The sequence below is a fragment of the Mytilus californianus genome, unplaced genomic scaffold (genome assembly GCF_021869535.1).
Source record: "Mytilus californianus isolate M0D057914Y unplaced genomic scaffold, xbMytCali1.0.p SCAF_10, whole genome shotgun sequence".
Taxonomy (NCBI): Eukaryota; Metazoa; Mollusca; class Bivalvia; order Mytilida; family Mytilidae; genus Mytilus; species Mytilus californianus.
This window is the reverse complement of record NW_026262582.1, coordinates 28,344,528-28,363,688: the sequence shown is the minus strand read 5'-3', so window position 1 is coordinate 28,363,688 and position 19,161 is coordinate 28,344,528. Positions and strand designations below refer to the sequence as shown.

Below are 19,161 nucleotides of genomic sequence, written 5' to 3'. Positions count from 1 at the left end.
TGCTCCAAACTTAATGAAACTTCACAGTAACGATGAGCAACATTGGAAGATGTGGCATTTGGAGTTAGAATTTCCAAAATGGCTGCTGTTACCATGGAAACAATGCAAAAAGGTCAAAATGCTCCAAAAACTTCAGGGTTTGGTGAATAATTTTGGTATGCTTTAACTTAAAATCATCAATTTTTTATACAATATAGTTGTCCATTATATACAGGTTTTGAATGATTTTGACAATCATTGGAACTACTATTTTACCATGGATACAGGAGCAAAAATTTCAAAAATTTCAGAATGCTTCAAACTTAATGAAACTTCAGTATAATGTTGACTGTCATGTGTGGAAGCGGCAATTGGCATTGGAATTTCCAAAATGGCTGCCATTACCATGGAAACAAGGCAAAAAAGGAAAAATTATGCGTAAAATTTATAAATCCGCTAAATGTTCTTAAAAATTACAGAAAGATGTATAGCCATCAGTATATATGTGCATTCACTGTTTAAATTTTTTAAACTGGCTGCAATCTAGTGGCAATGGGGGAAGGGTGACATCCGCTATTGCTTGCAATGGCAAATCTAGTTCTTCTTCTTCTTCTTCCGCCGCTTTTAAATTTGAACTTGTCCGCACCCGTTCTCCAAAACCACTTTTCAGATTTACTTAGGGTTTCACAATATGTTAGACTAACATGTCTAGTGGTGCAATCAGGGTTTTGTTTGTGCAATGGGGTTTATAAAGGGGTACTTTGAGGGGCAAAAAGAAAGGAAGGTTTTACTATAGAACCCTATGGGATTTTATTTTTTTAAATTTTCAAATGATTATAAATTGAAAACCGTTTGTGATAGACACAATCTTTTTAATTGAAAATGTTCTAAATGATAAAGCCCATTAAATGAAATACAGGGTTAGTCCCCAGGGGTCACCCCCACCCCCTACCATTTAAGAAAGTTCTAATACCTTGTAAGTGGTCAAGATCCCCACCCCTAAACCATATATATTTTGGTTTGTCATGCTAAGATGGTTTGAATGATATACAGGATTAGTCCCCAGGGGTCATCCCGACCCCCTGCCATTTGAGAAAGTTCTAATTTCTTGTAAATGGTCGAGATCCCCACCCCTAAACCATATATATTCTGGTTTGTCATGATAAAGCACATCAAATGAAATACAGGGTTAGTGCCCAGGGGTCACCCCCACCCCCCCCCCCCCCCCCATTTAAGAAAGTTCTAATATCTTCTAAGTGGTAAAGATCCCCACCCCTAAACCATATATATTCTGGTTTGTCATGCGAAGATGGTTTGAATGATATACAGGGTTAGTCCCCAGGGGTCATCCCGACCCCCTGCCATTTGAGAAAGTTCTAATATCTTGTAAATTGTTGAGATCCCCACCCCTAAACCATATATATTCCTATTTGTGATGTCTCGAACATTTGAATGACGTATACGGTCAGTCCCCAGGGGTTCCCCCCACCCCCAATGTTCTAATATCTTGTAAATGGTTGAGATCCCTACCCCTTAACCATATATATTCCTGTTCGTCATGTAATGAACATTTGAATGACGTATAGGGCCAGTCCCCAGGGGTTCCTCCCCACCTCCAATGTTCTAGTATCTTGTAAATGGTCGAGATTCCCACCCCTAAACCATATATATTCTGGTTTGTCATGCCAAGATGATTTGAATGATATACAAGGTTAGTCCCCAGACATCACTAATGCATATAACTTTACTGGACCAAACCAATTTTCACTGGACGTTGCCCAATGTCAGGCGACCCTGGGAATTACGAATTATGGGAGCTTCGTTTGGGAGACTTCGTAACAGCATCCTGTTACAATCATTTCTTGTTTATAAATAAAATTATCCTTTTTTTTTCTAAATTTTAAATAAATATGTTGAAAAAAAAACTTGCAATTCATCTCAAAATTAAATTTCAAAAAACCAACACATCTTTTTTAAAACTTTGGAATTAATTGGCAAATTCTGAAATAAACTGCATGTAAAGGCATGAGGATAATAGAATTGAGAAAAGATATGATAACTCTTGATTCAACTAGATAAAAATAACAGTGTAAATGGACTTTTCTAGTATCAACCTCACAGTCATGCCTGTTTTAAATATATTGACTTGAATGGACAAATTGTTTGAGGATACATGTGACCAGTCAGATTAATTAGTGGACAATGAAATACTCAAATGATGGAACTGGCAGGAATAGACATAATTCAGATTTAACCAGCTTTTAACCTGAGCAAGTGAATGATGGACATTTATAATGATGTGACCAGTATTCATGTGGATGGACAGTGCTAGTAGGATATATACTGATTAATCCCCAGAAAGGCACATCAAAACTGGGTCTGAAGCTTTTACATGCAAAAGATGAGGTAATTTTACACAAAAATACATGTTGTAGATGTTTAGTCATTTCATTTAAGCAATTATGATTCTGTTGTGTTCACTCACAATTTTTTGTCTTGAAAAGTCTAGCTAATATCCACAACAAGATAATACACAGAGCACCAAAAGTATTCATTGATATTCTGTTTTAGTGTAAATAACAGGGAGAACTTTCCAAGGGAGCAATCCAACACTTATCATGAAAACTCAACTGAGAAATATGAACCCCATCAAAATGGAGAATTTTAATTAGGGTGCTCTTGAAAGAAAAGGAAGGGTAGATGTTCCTGTTCAACTTGTAGCAACCATTCTGACAAAATTACTTATTACAAGTAAAAATTGACTAGTTACATAAAATACATGCATAAACTAGTAAAAAATCGAACAGTACTTGAAAATCAGGCTGGTAAATTTAGAAGAAATTATGTATCTGATAATATATGTATTAACTGCTAATTATATCAAATTTTATGTATTTAATTACTGCTAGGATTAAATGTTAATTAATTGACTAAAATTCAATATACATGTATATATATAAAAATAAGATCCAGTATGATTGCCAATGAGACAACTCTTGACCAGAGACTGAATGACGTAGAAATAAACAATAGATCACTGTACAGCCTTCAATAAGCATTTTTACTAGTATTACAGTTTAGAATTCAACATATTTTTTTTTTCAGTTATCCTGGACATTTTGAAGACATGTAAATGATCTATTGAAGTAAGGACAGTAGGACCTGGAAGTCATATCTTACCAACTTTGAGGTATGTTAACTCAGTCAAATTAATGCCTGGGCTGAGGTTCTAGTTTATTGCTTCTATCATAATTAAAACTGCTATAGGTATTGTCCTTCTAATTCATCAAACTGTTTTGGTTTCTGTATGAGTCTGAACCAAATCATTAGAAAGTTTTGAAATTTTGATATCAAACATTTATACTAGTAAGTTTTGACTATTAAATCCTATTGGTATTTTAGATTTAAGTTTGTTAGATTTCATGCCTCGTTCACACATACATTTAATTCAAATTGAATTTGAATCGAATGTGAATCGAATTCGCTAATCACGTTCACACACACTTCTTTTTTTAATTCGAATCGAATTCGAATTGTCTAATTATTAGTATCCAATTCGAATTAAAAATGCGTTTTCGTTGATGCGAATTAGTTTATTCGCTTTTATTTGATTTAAACTGTGGTGTGGATACTTTCTTGTAGTTGTAATTCGAATAAAATTCTAATTGATTAATTGATAATGCGAATTAAAAGTTAACGACTTTCAGACAGTAAAGCAAATTTAACGCGCATTGCAATTCATATTAAAAATTACGTTCGGACATAAAACGTTTAAATTGCGAATTAAACTAACTCCAATTAGTTAATGTGAATCGAATTCGAATTACGTGTGAACGCAGCATGTGTTAGATAGATTTAAGTTAGATAGAATTAAGTTAGATAGATTTAATAAGGAAGTAAAAATAGAAACCTATGACATGAGAATTCTTAATTTGAATAAATACAATTGTTGACATCTTTAAGGATGTTCACTCCTCTTATTTTTGATTTTTTGCCAGATATTCGGAATCCTCTGGATTTATTTTTGAATTGCCATTTGCAAATAAATTTTGCCCACTAAACCCCTGCTTTTCTTTTCATAATTTTATTACATATAGTTTAAAAAGCCATATTTGAAAATCCTATAAAATCCGTGTTATAAGATGCCAATGTGAAATGTATGAAAAATCTAGAGAATCATTTCCCGCCAAATTTTCAAGGACTTATATTTCGACAACAAGCACACGGACCCAGGGCTTCCATAGCGGTAGTATTGTAAAGACTTGACCGGTAAAGTCTATAAATGACTTCTTGTGCCGAGGCTGAAACTGACATTTAAACATAGTTCAGAAAAAACATGACCTGACCTTTTGCCTTGAACAGCCACACATTGATAATTGTCTTACTCAGGCAATTAGAACACTTCTACTTATTTTTACAGTGAAAACTACAATGAAAAAATATTTTGTTAGTTATAAAGATGTGAGGGTATTATACAATTATAGCCTTTGTATGAGGTCTATACAAGAATAAATTGACCTGAAAGAAGAATATTGACTGAGGACAAAGTCTGAGGTCGATATACTTCTTTGGGTCGATATATCCTGCATTGAGCCCATACAAAGGGTACAGTTGTTATACTATTTATTTCCGACCATATTTGTATCATAATCGTCAGTGCATATAATTTTGTTGGAATTTTAAAAATATCATATTGTCTCTTTGACAATAATAACATGTTAATTGTTATCTCAATTAGTTTTTGTGTGTACATCTTATGTATTTGAAGATTATTTTTTTTTAATAATCGATCATAAATATACACTTTTTAAAATCTTTTAACATCATGAAATTCATTAGATGACGTCACAAAGTATGTCGGTTTTTAGATATTCTAAAAATAACCGTGCAATATCACTTTTCTATTTGCCGTTTTCAATCGACCTTTGAAAATATAGTTTAACATGTGACTATTCCTGACTGAATCAAATTAGTCAAAATTTACAAATTAATAATATACATCATTAATACAGCAACCTTAAACACAAAAATGCTATAGAGGTGGTATATTTTGTTAAAATGACATTTTATCTAACAATTTTTTTTGAAAGCCCATATTCTAATTTTTAATCTATTTTTCAGCTTACACAGTATAATGTCTATGATTGGAAGGGAACATTCAGGTTAGTAATATAAATAATAAATCTTTTGGTTAAGGAAAATATTTAATCCATGGTGCCTGAAAAATGCAGATGTGTATTTTAATCAAATCTGAAACAAAAATTAAAATGTAAGTACATGAGGGCATTTCATGCTTTAAGATTAAATATAATTCATTGGCTATGAAGAATTGCTTCAGCCTCTGTCTCCTGATTACCCCATATTTGCATAGGATATTAATATCTTCTGACATCAACATTATATGTATTATTTTGTAAATTATGATTTCCATGTTTTAAGTGAAATTTTATTTTCTATTTGTAGATGAGACTGAGCTTGGAAATTTACAAATCAACTGATGAAGAAGAAGGGATTCTGTTGATCTGAGGAACTTGGACACATTTATTGACAAACAATATATGTAGTATTACAGTTATGTTTCAATAGAGAGAGGGGAGAGCCAGTTGTAAAGATTTATTCTTTCTCAACCAGACATGTTGACTACATTAGAATTTCATAGGCCTGCAGTTCTCCCTTAAATGGTCATAGTTAATACATGTAGTGTTTAAAGTATAATTTAATGTAAGACTTTGATGTGACCAGTGAGAACAATCAACTGCCATTGGTTTAATTCTCTTTTTTTCAAATATGTTTCTATGTGGGTACAGTGTCTATTTGAAACAAGACCTGTATTAATTGATCACTAAAAATTAAATTGAGCAGATTTGGTTTAAAAAAGAATAAATCTGGATGGAAAAAAGAAAAAATGTAATATATTATTCATTTGAATTTTGTACAATTTCATCTGGCAATCTTATTTACATATTAGAGTAGTTATATGTGAAAAAAGCGACTACATGCATGTATAAAAGTGAGACATTTATATAATACCATTATGGAATATGGAATTTATTTTTCTACATTATAATATACCTGTAAAATTTTTTAAACCTTTCATTTTTTGTGATTAAAGGACAAACAGGGAAATTGTATTTATGTACATTACTTGATTGATTTGTTGTAGAAGGTTAACTAAGTATACAGCATAGTACAAAATTCAAAACTTTTTTATGCAGACTACTGCAAGTGTATAGTATCATTATAGTTATCATCACAAACATGTCCCATTTAGATGTACAACACTTTTAAATAGTGTTTTGTAAATTTTTCAACAGGAACACCAGTTGTGATGAATGGGAAGACTGGCAGGCTCACATTTAGGGTCAAGGGGAGGGAATACCCCTGCTTATCTTTTCATACTGGTTAGTTCCATCGGTAAAGGTCTTATACAAATATTGTACATATCAGATGTATAAACTTTGTGAAGTTGTTATTTAAAGCTCTGTATAAAAAAAAAAAACAAAAAAGAAAGAAAAAGAAAAAAGAACAAAAATTGTAAACAGAGTTTTAGATAATAACTGGGTGGTATAAAATGTGGGTTGTTATTTTCAGGTATATTTATAAGGGCATTTTTTTTTAAATGCATCTGATATTTTTTTTGTGTATACAATGTTTTGTTATTTATTTATTTTTTACAGAATTGCTTTAGTGGCCTTTATGAAATGAAATGTTGTGATGAATGGTCTAAGACTAGCAGGCTGAGATTTAGGGGTAAGGGGAGGGAATACCCCTGCTTATCTCTTCATATGGGTTCGTTCTTTCACTGCATGGAAGGCCTGCAATAATTTAGAATGTATTCTTTAATTTATTATCTTTATATATTTTTTGTTAGATATGCTATATCAGATGTATATAAAGTAAGATGAAAGTATTATTTAGAGCTCTGTAAAAAAAAATAAGCTTGTAAACAGAGGTCTAGATAATGCATTAAGTGGTTTGGTCTGACATGGGGATTTCAAATTATATGTACATCATCATCATCTACAAAAATGCATCTGATATTATATGCTCCCTTTCTAATTTTGTGTCCTAGCTCTCACATATAAATGACTTCAGAATAATGGGTCATGTCAATCAGCTATGTCAACGTCTTATTTTAAGTTTGATTCAACCCCCCCCTTTAATATTAGTAAAGGTTTTCATATTGTGGGTATTGATTGATTATTTGTTTGTTGATTGCATCATCCCGGAATTATCGATGAATAGGAGATTCCTCTTTTTTGGTTAAAAAATGGGATTTAACTTGTTTTCACATTAAATGGTAAATCATTTGACTTCGTCATTTTTTACATAGCTGTAAAAAAATGTTTTAAACCCTGTCCATGAAATTGAAAGCCACTCCTTTTGATTTAAATTTTATTAAGTTAGTGATTTCTTATAAAGAATATATCAATAGTTGAAAGGAAATGTCAAATATTATTTTATAATGCATTAAAAGGAAAGGTATATTTTATGGAATGCTAATATTGTTTGAATTGTACAATGATTTAATTAATTAATTTAATAGTCACAAAAAATGTAAAATATTATAATCTGTTTTACTATTTTCAAGTAGAATTACATGAACTAATTTCCCTGTTTGTTTGTTCATAATGATTGTAAAGTTGAAATTTCTGTAACAATTACACACCCATGCTTTTTTCCTAATTTATATTAGGTTTTTTTAATGCAGGGTGCAAGTTTTTTCAATGACTGTCATATTCTTATGTATTAAGCAGTATAGTATGAGTTAGTTGATACATCATTCTCGTCTCTTTTGAATAAATATCAATAATTTGAAACTGTTTTTTGTTTCCTTTAAAAAATAAAAACTCCTTTTCAGTTCCTGTTTGAAGATATGATTTTGTTTGTTATCTCGTCCTGAGTGAAAGAGTTTTTGAGTTTGGATCCCTGGCTGAATCAGACCACTTAGGACTGAATGTGGTATTTGCTTATTATCTGTCAAGTACACATCATTTAGTAACAAGGACAAAGACTGGTTGGCTTGGAGTCGTTATAATATTTCACAGTATTGGATCTTTGTCAATTTTAAGGTAACTTGTTGAAGGTCATAGACTAAAAATGAACGCATGTCTGGACCCTGTAATTCAATGGTTGTCATTTGTTGTTGTATGTCATATTTGTTTTTTTTGTTTTTTTTTTTGTTATTGAATAAGGCCTTTGGTTTCCTCATTTGAATTGTATCATATTTCGTTATGTCCGTGGCTTTTAAAACTTGCTATGCATTTTTCATTTTTCTCATTGTTTACGCCCTTTACAGTCCATATATCCCAATCATTTTGATAAAATTGAGAATGGAAACAAGGAATGTGTTAGAGACAACAACCCGACCAAAGAGCAGAAAAATATGAAAGGTCATGGACACATAATAAAAAAAAAAATATAAACTAGTGAACCTACAGTTTTTCAATAGTTATATTTTATAAATTATTTTCAGTGACTGACATGAAAAGTGTGATAACATTTCTTATCAGTAAGCATTGGATACTTGTATACGTATGGGAAGTTAAGCCGCTCTCTGTGTTTAGGGTTCACAGATGCTATACCTCCCTTTTAGGTATACCGGTAGTAACGTCCCCTACCATATGTATCAAGTATCCGCTAGTACTGGTACAAACTGAGTGAGGTCGCTCAGTTGGACCGAGACCGAGTCCGGCGACTCGGTCAAAACCTTTTGGAGGGTGGGGATATGTACCAAGTATCCGCTATTCTTGGTACAGACTGAGAGTGAGCTGGCTCAGTCAACATGTGAAGCTCTGTCACATGCTTTTAACCAGGAAAACGTATTTTATTTGTTTTTATCAAATTTTAATTGGGGATATTTTACTATTTTTATCCAAATTTTACTTGGGATGTTTTACTGTTTTTATTCAATTTTAATCGGGGATGTTTTACTGTTTTATCCAATTTTTAATTGCAGATTTTACTGTTTTTATTCAATTTTTAAATGGGGATGTTTTACTGTTTTTATCCAATTTTAATCGGGGATGTTTTACTGTTTTTATTCAATTTTTAATTGGGAATTTTACTTTTTTTATTCAATTTTTAATTGGGGATGTTTTACTGTTTTCATCCAATTTTAATTGGGGCTGTTTTACTTTTTTATCCAATAACCGCTATTCCTGGTACAGACTGAGGGCAAGGTGGCTCAGTCAGTATGTGAAGCTCAGTAACATGCTTTTAACCAGGAAAAAAACGCTATTCCTGGTACAGACTGAGGGCAAGGTGGCTCAGTCAGTATGTGAAGCTCTGTAACATGCTTTTAACCAGGAAACTTAAGGGTATTTTATTTGTTTTTATCAAATTTTAATCAGGGACATTTTACTATTTTTATCAAAATTTTACTTGGGATGTTTTACTGATTTTATCAAAATTTTAACTGGGAAAATTATTATTTTACTGTTTTTATTCAATTTTAATTGGGATGTTTTACTGTTTTTTTCCAAATTTTATTTGGGATGTTTGACTGTTTTAACAATTTTAATTGGGGATGTTTTACTGTTTTTATCAATTTTTAATTGGCAATGTTTTACTGTTTTTATCCAATTTTTAATTGGTGATTTTACTGTTTTTATTCATTTTTTAATTTGGGATGATTTACTGTTTTTATCCAATTTTAATTGGGGATGTTTTACTGTTTTTATCCAATTTTAAATTGGGGATTGTTTTTACTGTTTTTATTCAATTTTTAATTGGGGATGTTTTACTGTTTTTATTCAGTTTTAATCGGGGATGTTTTACTGTTTTTATCCAATTTTAATTGGGGATTTTACTGTTTTTATTCAATTTTAATAGGGGATGAATTTTTAATTGGGGATGTTTTACTTTTTTTATCCAAGTATCCGCTATTCCTGGTACAGACTGAGAGTAAGGTGGCTCAGTCAGTATGTGAAGCTCTGTAACATGCTTTTAACAAGGAAAGGGTATTTTATTTGTTTTTATCAAATTTTAATCGGGGATATTTTACTATTTGTATCCAAATTTTAATTGGGATGTTGTACTGTTTTTATCCAATTTTTAATTAGAAATGATTTACTATTTTTATCCAAATTTTAATGTGGGATGTTTTACTGTTTTTATCCAAATTTTAATTTGGAATATTTTACTGTTTTTATCATTATTTTAAATGGGTAATTTTATTGTTTTTTTAAAAGGGTCAGGGTATTTTATGTGTCTTTTGGTCCAATTTAAATTGGAATTGTTTCACTGTTTTTATCTAAATTTAAATGGATCCTTTTTTTCCAGTTCTTACCAGGCAAGGATATTAAGTTTCCAAAATCCCCACACCCACAAAAAATCAAACGGACGTCCCTTTGCGACCATTTCATCAGAAAAGAGGACGTTTAAACTAATTAGTCGTACCTGACCATCTGCTATCGTCAAGTTAGTGTCTAGACTGTTTACAGTTTATCTGAATTACACAAGACTCTGACAGTCTCTGTAAACCATCCCCTTTATATCAGCTCATAGCAATTTATTGGGGAAATTTTACTGTTTTTATCAAACTTTTAAAAGGATCATATTTTATGTTTTATCAAAATTTTAAAAGGGGTATTTTACTGTTTTTATTAAAATTTTTAAAAGGGTATTTTACCAGTTTTATAATTTACATTTTTGTTACAAAATTTTGATTGGAGATTTTATTGTTTTAACAAAATTTTATTGTGCCTTTTGTATCAACATTTTATTTGGCCTTTTCTTATTTTTTTTTTAAATTGGCTATATAAGTCACGCCAAAGTCAAATCAGAGACTTTAAAACTGTTACTCCGAAAGGAAGATGCAGGTGTCTTACTGCGGGCATTTGTCTTGGTGAACTAGCACCTTAAAGTCCAGATAAAGTTGTACGTTCTATAGGGAGAAAAAGGAAGAATCGAGAGGATGAGGGTACCGGTAATGTTGAGAGTTGTATGTAAAGAAATAAGTTTGAGAGGGAGCATAAGAGCGAGAGAATGTTAATTTCTTTGTAAGGGCTTGATGAACTGGTCTAATGGTAGTGCAGTTTTCTCTTTTCCTTCATGTAGTTTCTATTTTCTTCAGAAATCTGTTAATATTTTAACTTCTGAAATTACTGCTGTCTAAAAGTTTACAAGTTAACAGCCTTTCTTGTTACTGTTTATGTGCTGCTTATATCTAAACATTGTAGCACTTCTCAGTGACTAGATAGTTTTGCAGCTTTTCATCAATTTTAACAGCATTGTCTAACAGTTACAGATGCAGTGATAACTACACTTACACTTTATGAATGTTTCTATCATTCTGAGAACTTTTTTTTTCCAGTCTTGTCAAATAAAATTGAGAATGGAAATGGGGAATGTGTCAAAGAGACAACAACCCGACCATAGAGCAGACAACAGCCGAAGGCCACCAATGGGTCTTCAATGCAGCGAGAAACTCCCGCACCCGGAGGCGTCCTTCAGCTGGCCCCTAAACAAATATGTATACTAGTTCAGTGATAATGGACGTCATACTAAACTCCAAATTATACACAAGAAACTAAAATTAAAAATGATACAAGACTAACAAAGGCCAGAGGCTCCTGACTTGGGACAGGCGCAAAAATGCGGCGGGGTTAAACATGTTTTTTTTGAGATCTCAACCCTCCCCCTATACCTCTAGCCAATGTAGAAAAACAAACGTACAACAGTACGCACAGTAAAACTCAGTTTAAGAGAAGTCCGAGTCCGATGTCAGAATAGGAAACAAAAGAAAATAAACAAAATGACAATAATACATAAATAACAACAGACTACTTGCAGTTACTGACATGCCAGCTCCAGACCTCAATTAAACTGATTGAAAGATTATATGTCTTCATCATATGAATATCAGACACAATCCCTCCTGTTAGGGGTTTAGTATTATACCATCATAAAATATATGAGAAGAACATAACCCGTGTCATGCCAACAACTGGTTTTAGAATAAATATGTTTAATTCCGATGCAAAGACCCTATAAGTGAATCAATATTAAAGCCAAAATATGCAATCTTTAATGACCTGACAACAGTATCGTAACTATATCCCTTCTTAATAAGTCTGTTTAAAGGTTTTGTTAGCTTTTGAGGTGAATACTGACATCAGCATCTTTTTAAAACTTCCTTGGTCTCAGTTCTTCTTTGTGCATCTTTGCTGTCAAGTTTATTATTCATTACCATCACATGGTTTTATGTCAGCCTTAACATTCTGTATTTTTGGTAGTTATCCATTTCATGGCCAACTTCCAATAGTAAAATTAAGTCTCTGTAAAAATATTTCTACCTATTACAAGGAAACTACAAAGGGTCTATATTCAAGCCTCTTTTAAACCGCCTCAGTGGTCCTGTGGTAGAAGACCTGGATGTGGAGAAAAAGACGGCTAGATTGGATGTGATATGTTTGTCAGCGAAAGATATTAAAAATCTTAGTACTTATTTCTATATACTTATGAAACAAATTCAGCATTTACCAGAGAGAACCGCTAATATTGGCTCCCTATTGTTACTGGGTCAGATTCCGATTGTTCAAAGCCGTTGTTCATAAACGAATGCTGTGTACTTTCAGAAACGTAATAGAAAACAAAAACTCTGTTGAATACAACGTTGAATTCATCCTCGCAGTGTGTAATTTTTCTTTCATTTAGTTTAACCTTTTTGTTACAGAGACCACCAATTTGACAAGCTATCAAGGAAACGAGGCAAGCAAAAACGGAAGAAGGAGCTAGACGTATCCCAACCAAATGAACCTGCACGAGATATTCGATCAGTCAGACAATTTCATAAAAGGGACGAAACAAAAATATTGCCACATGTTCGACGTGGTCTTTTTTAACCGATTTTCAGTAACACTCTATGTAAAGAAATAAAACGTTTATTGCATAGTTACATTGTTTGTATTGTTTTATGTTGTACCCCCGATCCTAAAGAGGGGGATACTGGTTGACTTCTGTCCTTCCGTTAATGTGTCCGTCCGTTCCATACAACATATCCATCCACATTTCGAAGTTCAATTGACTTTCCAAAATCCTAATACCATGTGGTAAAAAGTTGGTTTGTCGGTTTCAAACGATAAATGAAGTACCCAAATGAAGACGGGCTGTGGTTGCCATGGTTATCATTTAAGGAAAAGACACACTAGATGTCGTATGGGTATAAAATAGATCTTTCATATGTGCATGATGAAACATTAATGAGTTAAAATTCTCAATCAATTTTATTACAATCTTCCAATAGATTTAACAAACAATTATAACAAATTATAATAACAAAGTGGTATAAATAACAATTGTAGAAAACAGAATGTTTTTCTCTTACTAACATTTGTATACAAAATATTCTATTAGATTGTTAACAGTATGAGAGTTTGTGTATGTGTACTGTTTTTTACATTTTCCACACTTGAAAGGTTTATTTCCCATATGCGTGTTCATGTGGCTAAGAAAGTGGACGTTGTCTACAAACTTTTTGTTACAGATCTGGCATTTACGTCTCCTTTTTTCAGTGTCAGAGTGACTTATTTCATGACGTCTGTGGCCACTTTTTGTTTTTAAGTTTTCCGTCAAAAACAGCAAATAAATTCAGGCTGATCATTGGTGCTAATTAAAGCACTGTATCAGCTGATGAGTTTTCATTAATAAGCTCATGACATGACTCATTTAATCCCTCTGTAGTCACGTTTTCTGTCATCTGAAGTAAATAAAAAAGATTATTTGGAGGGTGATAGAAATGTCTAACAATATGATAAATTCATACATTTTTGGATAATTGTAATAGAGGAGTTTGAGACCAAATCTCTCCCCACCCCACCCCACCACCCCCAGCACAAATAAATCATCAAAATCCACACTTTCTAACCTTACATACATGTATCTATTATAGTAAGGGGTAATCGTAACAAAGATACAACTTTTAGCGCAAATCGCGCATTTACTATACAGGCTCTGTAACCGGATGAGTTAAGCTCTTTTCAACTTTTTGTTACAGTTTGTTCTTTTGTTGTGCTGTTACACAACTGTTTGGGGGAGGCGGCAACACGTTTAATCCCACCTTTCTGTATGTGCCAGGCCAGTCCCGAATCAAGGAGCCTGTAATTCAGTGGTTGTCTTTTGTTGCTTTATACCATATTCGTTTTGTACATAAAATAGGCAGGTAGTTTTCTCGTTTGAATTGTTTTACGTTTGTCATTTCGGGCCCTGTTATAGCTTGCTATGCGGTATGGGTGTTTCTCGTTGTTGAAGGCCATACGCTGACCTATATTTGATAACTTTTACGTCATTTGGTCTCTGAAGGAAAGTTGTCTCATTGGCAATTTTTACGGGGTTAGTGGCCACTTATGTTGTTCTAAATAAGACGTAGATGAAAGCTTTTGTCCACACTAGTACAAATGATAGGCAATGGCAAAAGGTTTCTTGTTTGGGAGGGGGTACAGTCGACATTCCCAAAAATTATGTATTTATAATACATTTAGCAACAGTGTCGACACGAAGAGTAGCAAAGTTGGTTCCCATAGGAATGCCGATTACTGTTGAAAAATACATCCTCTGAACGTAATAAATATGCTGTCAATAAAACAAATTAATTGGTATATTGATGAAGTCAGTGTTAAGAACTTTTTGTGTGAATAAGTGTGGATTTTTTACAAGGTATGACTTATCCTTCCTTTTTAATGATATAAATTTGGACCTATTTTTTTATCCGTTTTACAGTTTAGAATGTGGAAAGAAAGACAGAGAAGTCAAAGGTGTTTTATACTATTGCGCGGGAAAGAGATTAGACTGCATGTACTCCAACAGATGTTCTTTCGATTTTTTCAGTATCCACATCTATTTACAAAACCTATAGAGAAGATAGTTTAACGGTAATTCTGAAACCCGGTTTGAAATTACTGGTAAAATAGTTGTTAATAATTTGGAAAGAAGTTTCATTAAGCGTTTGGCAGACCCAACAGTATAACGTTGTTTGCAAGGACATTTGTGTAATTTTAGTATCTAGTATAGTGAAATTTTTCATCTTTTAATTGAAATTCCAAAGGAACATAGAACAGACCTATATATGACTTCAAGATTTTCTTTTTCGTAAGAGTTGTGGGGGTATATGTTTGTCAATAATTAAATCTTTATCATGCATTTTATGTAACGTGATTTACGATAATGTTGGGGGCTTTGTCTGCGGGGACAACAATATTTGTGAAGATAGAACAGGACTGGTGTATAATATCCTTTAGGTCTTTGAAAATAGAAGAAGCGTGAGTTTTCATATACTAAGTATAAACAATATGTTATTCTTATTTACATAAATTGGTCAATTAAAAGCTCACAAAAGACGAAAATATAATCACAAGATATTTATATATAGATATTGTTTTGTGATAAACAAATGCGGATTTTTACTAACCATAAACAACACTACATGGACCACTAGTGGCCCAGGAACTCTTAACCCTTCAGAAGCATGAACCACTAGTGGACCAAGAACTGTTAACCCTTCCAAAGCACCTAAGTTTTCAAGTACCCACTGCTTTGTTAAGGGATTTATATTGCTTTTATTTAAGTTTTATGTGTTGTTCCTGTTGTATTTTATTTTTTTCAATGACTATAGTGTTCTATCAGAAAATATCTTGTCTATCTTACCAGAAATAAATTTTCTTTTCAGTTTCATATTTAGTCATGAACAAGGGTTAGATTGGTGTTTAACGCCACTTTCAGCACTGCTGTGCTATTTCGTGGCGGTCAGTGTTTATTGGTGGAGGAAGCCAGAGTGCCCGGAGAGAACCACCGACCTTCGGTAGAAAAACTGACAATCCTGGTCAATTTAGATTGGAGTCGAATGCACAAACTCAGTGTTGACAGGCTAGTGATATAGTAGTTCGACTACTTAGACCCTCGGCCACCGAGGCCCCTTTTTCCAACGACTATAGTGTTCTATCAGTGAAGACTCTTATCTATCTTACCGGTCCATATTTTATTTTTCCAATGACTATAGTGTTCTATCAGTAAAGATCTTGTCTATCTTACCGGTCCACATTTTATTTTTCAAATGACTATAGTATTCTATCAGTAAAGATATTGTCCATCTTAGGGGACGACCATTTGATATTCTGGAGGGGGGCAGGAGGATTTGTTTTGTATGGGTTATTTATTTCTGCGGACGAAAAGGACAGATTATTTATTTTCTGCACTGTTGAAGCATGATTTTTCATTTTCATTAAAACAAGGGACAGATTATCTATTTTCACAATTATATTTATAATATTTGAAAACATACAATTTTTAAATTCTTAAATAAATAACATGGTCAATTAAGTCAATCAGAATTAATCATCATCCTCTGGAAGCTAATCTTCTGAATTGCAAACTGCATATATTGCATACGTACAAGGTATTAAAGCTGGGCTGTAACTAGCCTCTTTTAAAAGTTGTAAAACATTTTCGCCAAGCGGAGCGAGGCGAAAAAAAAATCAGCGAAGAGTCTGGGGTTCGCTGAAGGCCCCAAGAAGCTATAGAAAAAATGGCGCAAAATCATGCATTATGCGCATTTCCCAGACCCTTTCTTAATCTGAAACGCAAGTTCTGTTTTATTTTTTTGACAATTTTCTGGTTTCAAAGCAAAATATATAGATTCAGTGTAAGACGTTTAGTTTTTAGGGACAACACCAAAAGACCAATATGTAGGAAAAAGCAAAAAATGTTTCAGTTTGCAGAAAAACCTTTTATACCTGTCAATTATGTTTTTTTTCAAATTAAGTTAAGAGGGGCTGATTATCATTGATATAACTATGTCAAGTAAGTTTTTATAACACATTTCAATTACAACTTGATGTAGTTCCTAACTGGGATACAATTTAAAGTAGTTTGTAATAGACAAAAGATCCTTAAATATAATAAAACTCAAGTTTAAAACATAATTACTAAATTACAAATAGAATGCAACACTAAGAGAATAGTCATAAAGAAGGGCAATCAATGAACAAAAGACAAACCCAGGAACAGATAAAACACAAAACGACAAACATTATAGACAATCAACACTGAAAAATAAAAATAAATGAGAAACATGGATCTCAAAAAACAGGGGCTACGTCAGAGGGTGAACAGAACTTGCTTATTGCAAGACACTTGCCGTGAAAACAATTTGATATGAAGACAAGCTTTTGTTTTGAAATTTCCAACATGAGGCATTTGCCTCAATGTAGTTACGGCCCTGTTAAATAAAAGTGAGGTAAATGTTCACGAGACAATATACCTCAAGTGAAATGAAACCCATTTTCAAACATTTCAAATACATTAATATTTATATCATTAAAAGATTTGGGAAGTTTTTCCCGAAAAAAATATGAAAAAAGACAAATTTTGGAAGAATCTGGTGCCATCTCATTCTTCAGAATAGCATTTATAAAATGGATTAAAAGACCTGCCAAGTTATTTTCAATACATTGTAAGGCAGGTTATTTATTTTCAAACTACCACAGAACATACCATTCATTTTTGTTATTATCAAGGCTGAGTTATATATTTTCAAAATCCTCATGCCCCCCCCCCCCCCCCCCCCCCCACCCACCCCCACCCCGGAATATCAAATGGTCGTCTCCTTACCGGTCCAGAAATACATTTTAATTTCACTTTCATATTTCGTCATGAATAAGGATTAGAAGCTTAACATGTGCTAATGGCTTGTAAATTTGGAAATGTCTTACTTTTGTAGACAAGAGGCATTTACCAATTTGCTGTTGGATGACGCATTATCACTGGATTTGTTCTATCAACGAATTTTAACAGGAATAATATGATGACTATCACCAGTGGCGCAGTAACTGCTGACCATTCCAGAGCACCTAGATTCACCGCCGGTTTTAATCAGTTTCATGTTGCTCAGTCCATGTACTGTTTTGTGGACTTGTTTATCCGCTCGTCTTTTATTCTTTTGACCATTGTTTTCTTTGATCTTCTCCACATCGTAAGAGTAAAACAAGAGTGCACACGCTGCATTGTCTCACCTGATTGACTTATCATTACTGAATTGCAGACCATACATCGAATATAGTTAGACTATTGCTTATTGTATATGAGAAACACACCTAATTACGAAAACTGAACATTGATCAATAAACTATTAAAATAAGGTCAAGGTCAGATGAACCCTACCAGACAACACGAATACCATGCAATATTCCTTACACCGAATATAGTTGACCTATTGCTTATAGTATCTGAGAAACGGAAATAATCATGAAAACTTAACATTGACCAATGAACCATGAAATTGAGGTCGAAGTCAGATGAAATCTGCTATACAGCCATGTACACCTTACAATCATTCCTTAAATCAAATACAGCTGGTACATTGCTTATAGTATCTGAGAAACAGACCAAACAACAAAAAACTTAACATTGACAAATGAAGGTCAAATTAAGCCTGCCAGTCTGATATACACACCTTAAATTCATTCCACATACCAAATATAGCTGACCTATTGCTTATAGTATCCGAGATACAGACTTGACGTGACCACAAAACCTTAACCTTGATCACTCATCCATGAAATAAGGTAGAAGTCAGGTGAACCCTGTTTGATGGATATGCAGACCTTGCAAGGATCCCATGTACCAGATATAGTTATTCTATTACTCATAATAAGTGAGTATTTAAAATGACAAAACATCCTTTTTCAAACAGTCACTGACCCATGGAAATGAGGTCAAGGAAAATGGACAAAAGACAAACAGAACTTCGTAACATAAAGGCATCCGCATACAAGGTATGAAGCATCTAGGTCAAGCTTTTGAAGTTTAAAGCTTTATACAAACAGTCGTCGCTGCTGGACTGTATTCCCTATGTCTTGCATTCTGCAACTTTCATCGCAGGAGAGACAATAAATTTCTCAAGTCATTGGAGCATGACTTAGAGGTACATGAAACTGAAATGATTGGTTGCTTATACAACACTTATATCAATGATCAGGTTAAGGTGAAGGTTGGCGCCTGTTAAAACATTTAAATCAGTTTCATTTGTTTGCACCTGGCCTTAGTCAGGAACCTGTTGTTCAGTGGTTGTCGTTTGTTGATGTGGTTCAAAGGTGTTTCTCGTTTCTCGTTTTTTATATAGATTAGACCGTTGGTTTTCCTGTTTGAATTGTTTTACACTAGTCGTTTTGGGGCCCTCTAGAACTT

The 19,161-nt window shown here is 33.1% G+C and overlaps 1 long non-coding RNA gene across 1 annotated transcript; it reads left to right on the top strand.

Annotated features, from left to right (window-relative positions):
- The first annotated feature begins 1,200 nt into the window (after window positions 1-1,200).
- Window positions 1,201-6,099, top strand: LOC127717879 (uncharacterized). Its single transcript, XR_007989452.1, has 4 exons — window positions 1,201-2,385; window positions 3,085-3,169; window positions 5,101-5,141; window positions 5,443-6,099. It is a non-coding gene; the product is annotated as an uncharacterized LOC127717879 (long non-coding RNA).
- The last annotated feature ends 13,062 nt before the right edge of the window (window positions 6,100-19,161 follow it).